At 32.0% G+C, this 14,881-nt stretch overlaps 2 long non-coding RNA genes across 2 annotated transcripts; both read left to right on the forward strand.

Moving 5' to 3' along the window:
• Positions 1 to 8,235: 8,235 nt before the first annotated feature.
• Positions 8,236 to 12,890, forward strand: LOC114168590 (uncharacterized). The gene is made up of 4 exons (XR_003600700.2): positions 8,236 to 8,303; positions 10,421 to 10,514; positions 12,549 to 12,602; positions 12,694 to 12,890. It is a non-coding gene; the product is annotated as an uncharacterized LOC114168590 (long non-coding RNA).
• Positions 12,891 to 13,403: 513 nt separating this feature from the next.
• On the forward strand, positions 13,404 to 14,566 carry LOC146880827 (uncharacterized). Its single transcript, XR_014986468.1, has 2 exons — positions 13,404 to 13,759; positions 13,836 to 14,566. It is a non-coding gene; the product is annotated as an uncharacterized LOC146880827 (long non-coding RNA).
• The last annotated feature ends 315 nt before the right edge of the window (positions 14,567 to 14,881 follow it).

The following is a 14,881-nucleotide window of genomic DNA, read 5'->3' on the forward strand; positions in this document are numbered from 1 at the left end:
GCTCATTATACAGCATGTGAGGACACAGAGGCAGAAGATGAGATTTTGTTGGTGGCGTATGAAGAGATGACACAATCTCTTCAAAGAGAAGATTGGTTTTTAGATTTTGGGTGCAGTAATCATATGACTGGTAATAAGCAGTGGTTCACAGAAATTTCTGAAGAAAGGCTCAATAAGAATGTGAAACTTGGAAATGACACAGTACTGAATGTTGCTGCCAAAGGAAATATTCGGGTTCAAATCAATGATGGTATGCATGTTATCTCCAATGTTTACTATGTTCCAGAGCTTAAGACCAATCTCTTAAGTTTAGGACAACTCCAAGAGAAAGGCTTGGCTATCTTAATCCAAAATGATACGTGTAAGATATTTCATCCGGATAGAGGATTGATTATTCACACTACCATGAGAGGAAATAGGATGTTTTATGTGACAGCCTCAATGAATTCCCAGCATTCTAAGTGCTTCCAGGCTGAAGACGATTCTGATAAGGTAACTTTGTTGTGGCATAAACGCTTCGGCCATCTCAACTTTAAGGGACTCAGCACACTTGCAGATAAGCAAATGGTAATGGGTCTACCTTCTCTGAAAACCTCCAAGAATATATGCACTAGCTGTCTTGGGGGGAAACAACATAGAGATGTCATACCAAAGCAAAGTTCATGGAGAGCAGCAATGAAACTTCAATTAATTCATGCTGACGAATGCGGTCCTATTTCGCTAGTGTCACACAGCAGTAAAAGGTACATGTTAAGCTTTGTTGATGATTATTCTCGTAAAACTTGGATTTATTTTTTACATGCAAAATTCGAAACGTTCAATGCTTTCAAACACTTCAAAACATATGTTGAAAAAGACGCTGGTACTCACATTGTGTGTTTACGAACTGACCGAGGTGGCGAATTCAATTCTAAGGAATTTTCAACTTTTTGTAATCAACATGGTATCTCTAGACAGTTGACAACTGCCTATACTCCTCAACAAAATGGAGTTGCAGAACGTAAGAATCGCACCATCATGAATGCAGTCAGAGCAGTACTCCATGAAAAGCAGGTTCCAAAATCCTTCTGGCCTGATGCAGTGCGGTGGTGTGTTCATGTCCAAAATCGAAGGCCATCCTCTGCATAAGATCAAGGGACCCCGGAAGAGGTGTGGAGTGGAGTGAAGCCGTGTGTTGATTACTTTCGCACATTTGGATGTGTTGCACATGTTCATATTCCAGATCAAAAGCGAAGCAAACTAAATGCAAAGAGCCAACAATGTATTCTCTTATGTGTAAGTGATATGACCAAAGCTTACAAGCTCTATGATCCTATTTCAAAGAAGGTCATTATAAGCAGAGATGTGGTGTTTGAAGAAGACAAAAGCTGGAATTGGGATGCACATGTAGATGGAGGTGCACCTTTTGCTCTTGATTGGGGCGACAAAGATGAAATTAAAACTACAGAATCTCCATCCCAACAAATAACAGTCAGCCATGGCCAACCAGAAACACTCAAGCCAACTTCAGATTCAGCACCTACTGATTCTCCAGTTGAAGGGAGGGCACCCAGGACTCGGAGACAACCATGATGGATGACAGACTACGAGACCAACCTATTTGTCGAAGAGGAGAGCTTACTGGCAATGATGATAAGTGATTTTGAAGATCCTCAATCCTTTGAAGAAGCTTACGTGAGTCAGAACTAGAGAGAAGCAATGGACACTGAGATAAAAGCAATTGAAAAGAACAACACGTGGGAACTTGTAGATCTTCCATATGGTGTTAAACCCATTGGTGTGAAATGGATCTTCAAAACCAAATTCAATGAACATGGCCAGGTAGAAAAATATAAGGCCAAGTTAGTGGCCAAAGGCTATGCCCAGCAATATGAAATCAATTACACAGAAGTATTTGCTCCAGTGGCTAGACTTGACACAATAAGAATGATATTAGCTGTGGTAGCTCATCGTTCGTGGGAAGTATTTCAACTCGATGTCAAAAGCGTGTTCTTACATGGTGACCTTCAAGAAGAGGTGTACGTCCAACAACCTGCTGGATTTATCAAAAAAGGCAAAGAAAATCAAGTATACAAACTGAAAAAAGCTCTCTATGGACTTAAACAGGCTCCACGAACCTGGTACAGTAAGATAGAAGCTTATTTTGCCAGAGAACAATTTGTTCGTTGCTCTAGTGAACACACCTTGTTCACAAAAAAGGTTCATGATAAATTATTAATTGTTAGTCTCTATGTTGATGATTTGAATTTTACTTGAAATTGCAAAGATATATGTGAAGAGTTCAAAAGCTCCATGCAGCTCGAATTTGACATGACTGATTTGGGTAAAATGAGACATTTTCTGGGCATAGAAGTGATACATAATGAGTCTGGAATTTTCATCTGTCAAAGACAATATGCACGTGAGGTACTGCTTCGGTTTAACATGATAGAGAGCAATTCTGTTCGAAATCCTATGGTACCAGGAACTATATTGTCCAAAGATGATGCAGGAGCTCCAGTAGATGCCACAAAGTTTAAACAAGCTGTAGGTAGTCTCATGTATTTGAAAGTCACACAGCCAGACTTGATGTTTGGAGTAAGTCTAATCAACAGGTATATGGCTAATCCAAAGGAGTCACATTTGGCTACAACAAAACGGATTTTTAGGTATTTAAAAGGCACCATAGAGCATGGCCCTTTTTATCAAAAAGGAAAGGAAATCGGTCTCACAGCCTACAGTGATAGAAACTATGCAGGAGACTTAGATGATAGAAGAAGCACCTCCAAATCAGTATTTATGATGGGAACTATAGCTGTATCATGGGCTTCGAAAAAGCAACATGTGGTTAGCTTATCTACAACAGAGGCAGAATACATCGCTGCAGCATCTTGTGCATGTCAATGCATTTGGCTTAGAAGAATCCTTGAGCATCTTGAGTTAGAAGAGAAGGAAGCCACTAAAATTTTATGTGACAACAATTCTACAATTCAATTATCCAAGAATCCTGTTTTCCATGGAAGAAATAAACACATTGCAATAAGATTTCACTTTCTAAGAGATTTGGTGAGTGATCAAGTAGTTCAACTGAAATATTGCAATACAAATGAACAAGTGGTTGACGTGATGACTAAAGCTGTGAAGCTCGATCAATTTGAGAAGTTCAGACACATGTTTGGCATAGTTAAAGTTACTGAAATAAGCTAAAGCTTAAGGGAGGGTATGTTAGTTATTTACGTGTCAATAAGGCTCCTAAAATATAGGGCTGAACAGATCTGAACAAATCTTTTTATTTGTTGCATTATTTACTCCTAGTTTAATGCCACTCTGTGAGCTGTGGCAGTTAGTTTGTTTTATCAGAGTTTGTAAGGCTTATATAAGCCATTCTTTGCATTGAATAAGATATTGCATACAAAACATTCTCTTGTGAGATTTACGCATAATTGTAGTAGTAACAGTTAAACGACTACATTTAGAATTTTCTTCTTTAATGTTATCCATACTTTTTTTTCTAAATAACTGTTTTTATTTTTTTCCAGATAATTAAAAGAATGAGTTTACGTGAAACCTTAATTTATAACAGTGGGTATCTGTGTTGGAAAACTTGCTTTTAATTATATGCATTACTAAAAAAAATTATATTTTTTTTCAGTTTTGTTTTGAAGATTTTTTTCGTAAAAAATATGTAAAAAATATATACAAAGTTTGTTGTGAAAAAAAATTTGTTAAAAATTATTACCAACCTTTTTTAAAAATATTTTGTATAAAACAGATTTTTAACAAATTTTGTAAAAAATACTTATAAATTTTATAATTTTATAAAAAATAATTATTTACAATAGAATATTTTTAACAAAAATGACACAAAAAGTTTTTCTTTTTACAAATTTTTATTAACAAATTTGTAAGAAAAAAGTTTTTTTTTTTATAAATTTTTGTTAACAAATTTGTAAGGAAAATCTCATCTAATATGAGAATTTTTAATGATGATGCATTTGGTTTATATATTTTGGATTCTGAATATATTTTTACGTATAAAGCCACTTAAGTATTAATTTTTTTCATTTAAAAGTAAGCATTATGTTTATTTTTAACAACTTTCAATAAAACACTTTATTTATTCATCTGATAAAAGAAGAAACTTTGGCAGAAAGATCTTATTAACAAATAATACCTCCTATTATATTTAGTTTTTGTTTTTATTTATTTATTTATATTCTTCAATTGTGAACAAGTATTGTTTATTGAATATTCATTTACTTTCATTTATTTATTTATATTTATTTCTGGTCACTGGTCCTTTTTATTTATTATATTTATTTTTAGTTATGCAGTGATCGTATTTATTTATTTATACAATTATAAGATTTAATATCAAAATAAAAATTATGATAAATAAAGATTTGATATGTCGTAGCTGGAGATATGACCTTAGGGATTTGAATGAGTATTTATTATTCAAGATGAGATGTTTTTGAGTTACTTTGTTGACCATGTTGAGACTCGTTTATTCTTGGGTTACTTTGTTGACCATGTTGAGACTCATTTATCCTTACTAACACCACTACAAAATATAATAAATATAATACGTTTATTATAGTTGGAGGTGTAAACCTTGGGGATCTAAATGAGTTTTAGCTCATTTATCCTAACTAGCCACCGCAAAATATCCTAACTAGCTCACGTCTAACGTCTCACGTCTAACGTCTCACGTCCCACGCTCGACGTGTCACATCTCACGTTCCATGTGTCACACCTCACGTCCCACGTTCCACGTCTCACGTCTCATGTGCCATATCGTCCCACATCTCACGTCTCACGTCGCACGTCTCACGTCTCACGTCGCACGTCTCACGTCTCACGTCTCACGTCTCACGTCTCACGTCTCACATCTCACGTCTCACGTCTCACGTCTCACGTCTCACATCTCACGTCTCTCGTCTCACGTCTCACGTCTCACGTCTCACGTCTCACGTCTCACGTCTCACGTCTCTCGTCTCACGTCTCACGTCTCTCGTCTCACGTCTCTCGTCTCACGTCTCACGTCTCACGTTTCACGTCTCACGTCTCTCGTCTCACATCTCTCGTCTCTCGTCGCACGTCCCACGTCCCACGTCCCACGTCTCACGTCTCACATTTCACGTCTCACATCTCACGTCTCACGTCTATCGTCTCACGTCTCACGTCTCACGTCTCACGTCTCACGTCTCACGTCTCACGTCTCACGTCTCACGTCTCACGTCTCTCGTCTCACGTCTCACGTCTCTCGTCTCACGTCTCACGTCTCACGTTTCACGTCTCTCGTCTCTTGTCGCACATCCCACGTCGCACGTCCCACGTCTCACGTCCCACGTCCCATGTCTCATGTTCCACGTCTCACGTCTCACGATCCACGTCTTACATCTCACGTCTCACGTCTCACGATGTCCCACGTCTCACGTCCCACGTTCCACGTGTCACATCTCGCGTTCCACGGTCCACGTCCCATGTCTCATATCTCACGTCTCACGTCTCACGTTCACATCCCACGTCTCACGTATCACATATCGCATCTCACGTTTCACGTCTCTCGTCTCACGTCTATAGTCTCACATCTCTCGTCTCTCGTCGCACGTCGCATGTCCCACGGCCCAAGTCTCATGTTCCACGTCTCACGTCTCACGATCCACGTCCCACATCTCATGTCCCACGACGTCCTACGTCTCACGTCCCACGTTCCACGTGTCACGTCTCACGTTCCACGTCTGACGTCCCACGTCTCCCGTCTCATGTCACACGTCTCACATCCTACGTCCCATATCGTCCCACGTCCCACGTCCCATATCGTCTCACGTTTCACGTCGCACGTCTCACATGTCACGTCGCACATTTGACGTCCGTCTCACGTCGTACGTCTGACGTCTCACGTGTCACGTCCCACGTCCCAACTCTCACGTCTCACATCTCATATCTCACGTCTATCGTCTCACGTTGCACGTCTCACGTCGCACGTCTCATGTCGCACGTCTCACGTCTTACGTCTCACGTTTCATGTCTCACGTCCCACGTCTTCTGGCGTCTCATGTTCCACGTCGTGTCACGTGCCACGTCCCACGTCAGAAGCTACAAAATTGAATTTGGGGGAAATTTGAAGCAGCATTAGCAATCACGATTCATAGAATGAGTCCAAATAAGGGGAAATCGCAACAACAACAACCAGAGATAGAACTTCATCTCACATTAGGGGAAACGAAATTTAGGGTTATGAATTTAGAAATTTAGGTTACAAATCGAAATAAAGGAAGCCAATACGCAAATTACAAACAAACTTGTCTCTACAGTGGTTGTGGTTGTCGGAATCATCCTTGACATCGTAGTATGATGGTGGCTCTGCGTTCTTCGTGCATTGCGTTGTCTCCTTGCACCACCTTCGTCTTCTTGGCTAGCGACGTATGATAGATGACACGGAGGAGGACAAACGCAATGCACACAGGGACGATGAATGGGCTGCCTGGACTTGAGTTCTCTTCTCGCGACTCTGGGAGTGTGAATGGGGGCAAGGGGACATAGTCACTAGGTTTCCAAAATTGGCGTGAGAGAAAAAGAATTGACAAGTAGTATGGCTCGTAGTAGAGAGTAGTCCACTTAGTCACACGTACACAAATTGCACGTGTTTATTTTAGTTTAATTCAAACGGGCTACGGGCTAACCCGTTTTGACTCGCGGACCGGCTCGGCGGACTGGATTGTCTCGAGTTGGATGTTGCATTTTGACCGAGTTATCTCTGATTCAAATTTGATCGTATTTGGCTATTTAGACTCCGATCGAAACTTTGTCGTAATTAGTCAAATTCAGATGAGACGGTCACGACCGAAATTTAGTGATATTGAACCGTTAAAGCATTTTTTTTCAACAAATCACTTTTATCTTAATATAACTATTCTCTCAACAAGTTACTACCGACTTAACTTAAATATTCTTTCAACACGTTATGCTAACTTAACCCAATCATTTCTTAAACTACAAAAACCTCTTGGTTTAAGACTAAAATAATTTCTTTGTAATCATTAGTTATAATAATGGTCATTGAACATTGATAATTATAAAGTTCATACTTAAATCATTAATTATTACATAATATTTTTTATTCATTTTCTACTTTTTTTTCTCTTCGATTACGTTATATTATTATCTCTACTATTCTGAAACAAACAAATAAATTTCGAAAAATTGTTAATAACTTTTCTCATAATTAATTTGTTAAATTGAAATTATACTACACTATATACTTTAACTTATATATATATATATATATATATATATATATATATATATATATATATATATATATAAATTAATGATAGCTTATCTATTTCAACTCACATTAATTTTATAACACATGTATATTTCTAAAACTTTATAAATCGTTCAAAAATTTAGAATGGTATGCCTACTAATTAAAAAAATCTAAAACAACAGTAATTACTATATAAAAATTTAAAATAAAATTCAAAATTTAATATTCAAAAATTCAATTGTTATAATTCACATAAAAAATCGAATTAATGTCGGTGTATAAAACCTACGAGAAGATGAAAAAAGAAAATATACCTTGTTAGAAGATATATTTTTATAATTCTGGAATATGATTTATTCGGTTATGAGACGAACAAGATTGAACATCAGTAATTAAAATAAGAAGTCCTTGAAAATTAATTATCAAATTATGTGATTTGATTTTTTATTGTCTTAATTCTTTTATTTAGTTTGAATGATTATTAAATATAACATGCTTATCCCTATTTAATATAAATAAATATAAAATATTAGTATTTATTACTTTAAGTAACAATAATTATAATAAACTCTTCTATGCTCAGTCTTTAAAACCAATATTATTTTACAAAAAAAAAAAAACTAAGCACTAAATATTATTTATATAGTAGTTTAGTTAAATACTTAAATTATTAATATTAATATATAATGCTTCAAGTTATCGTAGTAACTTTAGTATAAAAAATTTATTTGACTAAATTGATATTTTTTACCGACTAATTTTTAAATATTTTATATTCATTTTATAAAGCAGTTCCTATATTTATCTATATTGTAAAAAAATATTATTTCATACCTATTTTCACATTTTAAAAAATTCAGTGAGTAGTATTATTTAATAAAAATAATTAAATAATAATGCAATCTTTACGAACACACGATTGGAGAAGTGGATCTTCATTTTCGGGTATAAAAGTTAACCTAAAACTCTCTTAGACTTCACATCTCGGCGCCTCCTTTCCTTCGGTCTATCCTTTCTTTGTTGCCGCTCCAAGTCACTTTCTGATTCTGTAAGTTTTCATGGAATATGTTATTATATTTCATTCTCATATTCTTCTGTGTAAAAAACTTTAAACGATTGTATTGTAATTAGTTTGTTTCAATTTTAATATATGTTTAACCTAAAATGTTTACACATCAGAGTCTCCTCTCGTCTTTCCTTTCTCTATATGTCATTGTATTTTCAAAATTGCTGTCGCCGGAAGTTGCTTTCTGGGACCGTAAGTTTCATATAGGTTTTCACATTTTAGTTTAAATTTATTTCTTAATAGGTGGTGGTTACCTATGTATATATGTTTGAAAAATCTGGTTTATGGTTTATGTACTTGTAATGCATATTCTGAATATATTTTACATAGAGCTACTTATGACTTTTCTTTTTCAATTTTTTTTTTCACGAACTTCTTTCAAGATATATATATCTAACTACACCAACAAAACACTTTGTTTATTCATATGATAAATATTTTACTTTTTAAACCATTTGATTTTGCAAAAAGGTAAAAAGAGATCCAAGAAATGCATGGAACTATGTTATCTCAATGCATAAAAAATCAATGGATGTTGGTGTAAATCAAATGAAGGATTCCATCTCTTTCACAGAAAAAACATTAAGGTACCACCAGGTTAGCATATAAAAACTCCTGCAACACATAAATGTTGTGTTTTTGAGCATGCAATGCAACATTGTTTACAGTTACAGAAATAATTAATTAAATTATTTAAATAAAATTACAAAAAAAAAAATCTGTGTTGGTTAGCTATCAGTAAATTCTACCATAATAACTAAAATAATATAGGACGATAATATTACAGACAAAGTCGATACAAAAGACAATAAATATTTTGACATTTTTTTTTGTTTTTTACATTCAGTTGACAGTGCTAAGTTATTATTATTTATTATTATTATTATTTTAAAGGCAGCAATAGATCTTAAAAGGTCAATATATGGAGAAAGTTTAGTGAACCTGGTGGGTGAGTATCTTTGTATGTTATTGTAATATCACCATTCATTCATCTTTGTTTTTAATACTAATGTTAATCACTTCTCTACTTTCATCTTCTCAGACACAATATGGAGTTAAGACCATTATCTAATATACACAGAAAAAAAAGTAAGATGCATGGTTGGAAAAAGAAAAGGAAAACGTTGAAATGTGTGGCATATGGATATCCAATGAATTTACAGATACAACGAATTCAAAATATGCATTAATGTAAAACTAATGATAAAAGATTTTAATATATACTAGCGTAAAACAGGCGCTATCGCGCCTGTGTGTATATATTTTTTAAATATACGTGATATTATATTAGTAGGTGATAATATGATAATGTTATTAAGTTAATATATATATATATATATATATTAGAATTATATTTATTAAAAATAAAGTGAAATATATCAGAACAGATAAAAGAATAACCATTAATAAATAAAGAAGAAGCAGAGACATCTGATTTTATAAAATTTTTGTAAAAGTAACGGTCAATTTTAAAAAATTTAATAAATTGTTATATTTAAAGGGTAAAATCGGTATTTTAAAAAGTGGACACAAAAAGGGGAATCCCCTTTATATATTGTTATAGATATATATATATATATATATATATATATATATATATATATATATATATATAGCCACGCCAGCAACTTAATAAAAAAATAGTCCACACACTTGGCACAATCTGATGCGAATAGCTTTAATATTTTTATGTCTAAAATTTGTAAAACAGATTAATATAACTTTTTCTGTAACAATTTAAAATTTAAAATGTCTCAATCCATAAAATAAAATTCTTCAAACTTAAAACAATTACAACTTAGAAATTAAATCCTTTCCATTTAAGATAATGACATATTTCTATATGATAAGAAAAAAAAAAAGAAAAAAATTTACGTCCTTTCTCTAAAATTATGAAGAAAATATTAGAAAGAACGTAAAAGCTTCTTCTTCTCCATTCCAAGGTAAGCACCATGCAGTTCCTATCTTCTCTTCATTTTCTAATCTTTAAGTTTCTTCATCTCTTAGCTTTCATCTTTCAATCCCTTTGCATATTTTTTCTTTTATGAGCAACAATGTAGAACATAACTTTTTCTTAATCCATTTTATTTCCTAACTAGGTGAAGAAGATCAATCAGGGAGATATGGAAGATTGAAGCTGTAAGATTTTCCAAGAAAAGGAACAAAGGAACAAACAGACATTTGCAAAACAGAGTAAAGAGCATTTCTTTTAATCTTTAAATTTCTAATTACATTCTATTTTTTTAGAAAACTTTTTACAATGTAGAATATTCTTTTACTTAAAAAAGAAACAAGATCACTTTCGGAATTATTAACTCCAAATAATAAGAAAATTAATGATTGTCTTCGATGTTATTTGCTTAATTCACATTTAAAACGTCTTTTTAATAAACTATAATGACACTGACAAACCTAAATGTTTTTAATGAATTAATTTTTTTTTATAATTACATGTTTAAAGTAATAATCACTTTAAACACATTAAACACTAATCTATTTAGTAAGACAAATACATTTTATAAAGCAGTTCCTATATTTATCTATATTGTAAAAAATTATTATTTCATACCTATTCTCACATTTTAAAAAATTCAGTGAGTAGTATTATTTAATAAAAGTAATTAAATAATAATGCAATCTTTACGACCACACGAAGTGGATCTTCATTTTCGGTTTTCGGGTATAAAAGTTAACCTAAAACTCTCTTAGACTTCACATCTCGGCGCTCGTTTCCTTCGGTCTTTCCTTTCTTTGTTGCCGCTCCAAGTCACTTTCTGATTCTTTGACTGTAAGTTTTCATGGAATATGTTATTATATTTCATTCTCATATTCTTGTGCCTAAAAAACTTTAAACGATTGTATTGCATTTTTTTTTCTAATGTTATCAGTTTGTTTCAATTTTAATATTTTTTTCTTAATAACTCTGTTCTTATTTATGCTAAGATAATTAAAGGAATGATATATGCCATTTGTTCAGTTTATAAACACATGAACATTAATTTATATTTATATATTTATGTCACAGTAGCTATTTCAAAAACTTGCTTTAAAGTATACGGATCTTGTTTTCTATATTATGGAAAATTGTTTTATATATTATACCAGCTTGAAGTTTTTTTCTTTTCCATCACTAAGCATTATGTTGATTTTAACATCCTTGTTTTCAAAGTGTATATTTTATTATTTTAACAGAACATTACTTTTATTCATCAAGGAATCTAAAATAGCTAATTTATCTAAGAAATTCAAGACTGCATTCTAGATGAGAATATCTTATTTTATACAACAATAAACTTTTGTCAATCGGATTAAAAAATGTTATTTGCAAATGTTATTTCCAATTATTTCATCTTCTAGACCATGTTAATTTTCCGAACAGGTAAGAAGAGAAGCACCATCGTGGAAGAGATTATTAGTACAGTATTCATCAAATTTATTTTCTAACATAAATTATTGTTTTTTATTGTGAGCTGAAAAAATTGTATTGTGTAATTATTATATTAACTTTCATGCGTGTCGGTTAATTTGAAAATATATATCTTATTTTATGTTTTGTTGTTGGAACCATTCTGAGTTATGGCTTTGAATATTGGTGAGATTTGATACCCATTTTAGTCAATTTAAGAATTTCTTTTGATATTGATTCGTGCATTGTGTTGTTGTTAACCAAATTATAATTTGTGATTATATGTATTGTTACATGTGGTTAAATGTCATTGTTGATTTCAGTCTAATAATGTAAAATTTAATAATTAATTGCATACAGGAATTGTAGTTCTAGTTTTGAAACCATATTGTGAAAGGATGAAATCTTATACATCTATATAAAAAAGTTAAAAATTAATCCTTTCGTTGGTTTACAAAATTGGAATTATAATGTATTAGTCACATGTTTGGATGCAATTGATTATATGAATATTATATGGTTATATTAAAGAAAAAAACTATATAAAAGAAAGTAAAATAGTTTATCTATGTCAGAAATTTAATACTTAAATTATTAGACTTTATTGGCAGAGAGATGTTATTATTCACAAATAACACATATTTATTATTCCATCTTCTAAAACATGTGATTTTGCAAACAGAAATGCATGGAAGTATGTTATCTGATTGCATAAAAAATGAAGGGATGCTGCTGCTAATCAAATCAACACTTTTTACATTTTTTTGTTTTCTTACATTCAATTGACACTGCTAAGTTATTATTATTTATTTATTTTAAAGGCAGCAATGAACCCTGAAGGTTAATATATGGAGGAAGTTCAGTGAACCTGATGGGTGAGTAGTTTTTGTTATTGAAAGTATACAGCATTCATTATTTTTGTTTTTAATACCAATGCTAATCATTTTTCTATTTTAATCTTTTCAGGAAACGTAGCTGAGACCCGTCTCTCAAACGACGACGTCTCTGTTCAAGTCAACACTCGTATTAAAGAGTAGAAGTCATATTAAATATAGAGTTAGCATGTAATTTTATGTATTATTTTATTAAATTTCTACTGTGTTTTTCGTTTCATTTAAAGATGTAATGAGATAACAAGTCATAAAATGATTCCATTACTTTTATGTATTTTTTTGTTATATTTTCAGTGTGTCTTTTCTTCACTCATAACAGTTACTGAATCTATTTTATCAGAAAACGTTGAGATGTGTGCCATATGAATATCCAATGAATTTACCGATACAAGGTATTCAAAGTATGCATTAATGTAGCATTGAGATGCTGAAGTAGGTTACAAAACACAAGTATCCAGATAAGAAAAACAAAATTTAATAGGGTTAGAAAAATGAGATTTTGACCATCGTAACATTATTCACCTTTGAAACATCATTATCTAACATACACAGAAAAGTAAGATGCATGGTTAGAAAAAGAAAAGAAAACTTTAAAGAGGATAATAATATTTTGACCTTTTTTTTTTCAGATTCAACCATGCATGCGCGTGTATCTTAGTTCAATGCATACAAAATTCACCGATTTTTTCTCTTATCAGAAAACATTGAAGTGTGTGCCATCAACCAGATGGTGGTTATCTGTATATATATATATATGTTTAACTTAATTTGGTAAATCTTCACACTCTCTCTTCTGCGCCTTCTTTCTTCTTCCTTTCTTTTACACTCTCACAATTTCTATTCTATCTCAGAAATTTATTACTTATACATTATTAGACATTTTATATATTGTCTCAAACAAGAAAAATGTTTTAGAGACATCTTATTCAAAAATTATATTTATTTACTGTTATTCCATCTTCTAAACCATGCTATTTTGCAGACAGAAACACCATTGTGGAGGAGATGGTGATATTAGATATTATTAGAATTTTATTTATCAAAATTATTTTTTAACATCGACTCGACAAGGAATTCAATATTGGTAATGGAATAAATTGCAGACAGTATGCCAATAATGCAGTCTGCATTGGAATTCTGTGAGTGTGATTGAATTAAAGTTTGATGTGGTTAAATGGAAATCAATGCATGTGTTTAATCCCTCGCTATCATCAGGAATCCACCGATGATTCTACCAATTATGGTTTTGATCTGAGACAGTGTAAGGAATCCACCCATGATGCTGCCAATTAATGTTTTTGGTGTCTCCTTATGAATCCAGCGATGCATTATCAGTTCTGCTCTGCATTATACAGAAGGCGAAGAGGACCATCACCTTAATAAGAGTGCCGCCACGTAGAAGGTTTCAACGTTGTACCAATCAAAATCTCTTAAATATCATAAATATTACTTACTGTATTAAGTAAAATTCCAGCTAAGAAAGATATGAAAATAAAGATAAATATCATTTCCAGATGAAAGAATGGGTCAGACTTGAACATTGTTTTTGTTTACAAGGAATGAACACATTATAATTCTATGAAGTTCTTTTTCTCTATAAAAAGTGATTTGTTATTGTAGTTTAAAATATAGATTTTACTAATAAGCTGAGAAACACCAAAATTATTACTTCTCTTCCGAAACATTTTCTTTAACAAATATTAGTTTAATTATTTCTTCAAGAATGTAGATAAAAAAAGTAAGTAATTAACACAGCACTTGTTACTAACAATGTATCAGAACATTTATTGTTTGCATTGAAGATTTAAGTAATTGGGGAGAGATAGAGCTGCATCGTGTGAATCAAAGACAGAAGAAAGACAACACGTAAGTATTCTTTAAAGGGTTGGATTCATAGATATTTTTTTTTCACTTAAATAACATATTTTATATATTTTTTTCAACAATATATTGTGTCAATTATTTCCACGTATAAAATTTCAGTTTCAGAGAGAATCCTAAACACAGCATTTATTAATTGAAAAAACAATCGAATTTCAATTTGTGAGGAATTGAATTTTGAGATAGGTTTTAGTATTTTTTCTTTTTGTTCTTTATTTAAAAATAAATAATGTAGGAAAATTTTTAAGAAAATATTTAAACAAGTAATTGGTTTGAAATATAATTATGTAAAAAACATCTATCAAGGTAAAGAAGTGTATAAAAATAATAATCTAGACAAGAAAATATTTGAAGAAATAATTATTTGTAAAAAAAACATT

The sequence above is a fragment of the Vigna unguiculata genome, chromosome 11 (genome assembly GCF_037176805.1).
Source record: "Vigna unguiculata cultivar grain cowpea cultivar isolate G323 ecotype 2 chromosome 11, ASM3717680v1, whole genome shotgun sequence".
NCBI lineage: Eukaryota > Viridiplantae > Streptophyta > Magnoliopsida > Fabales > Fabaceae > Vigna > Vigna unguiculata.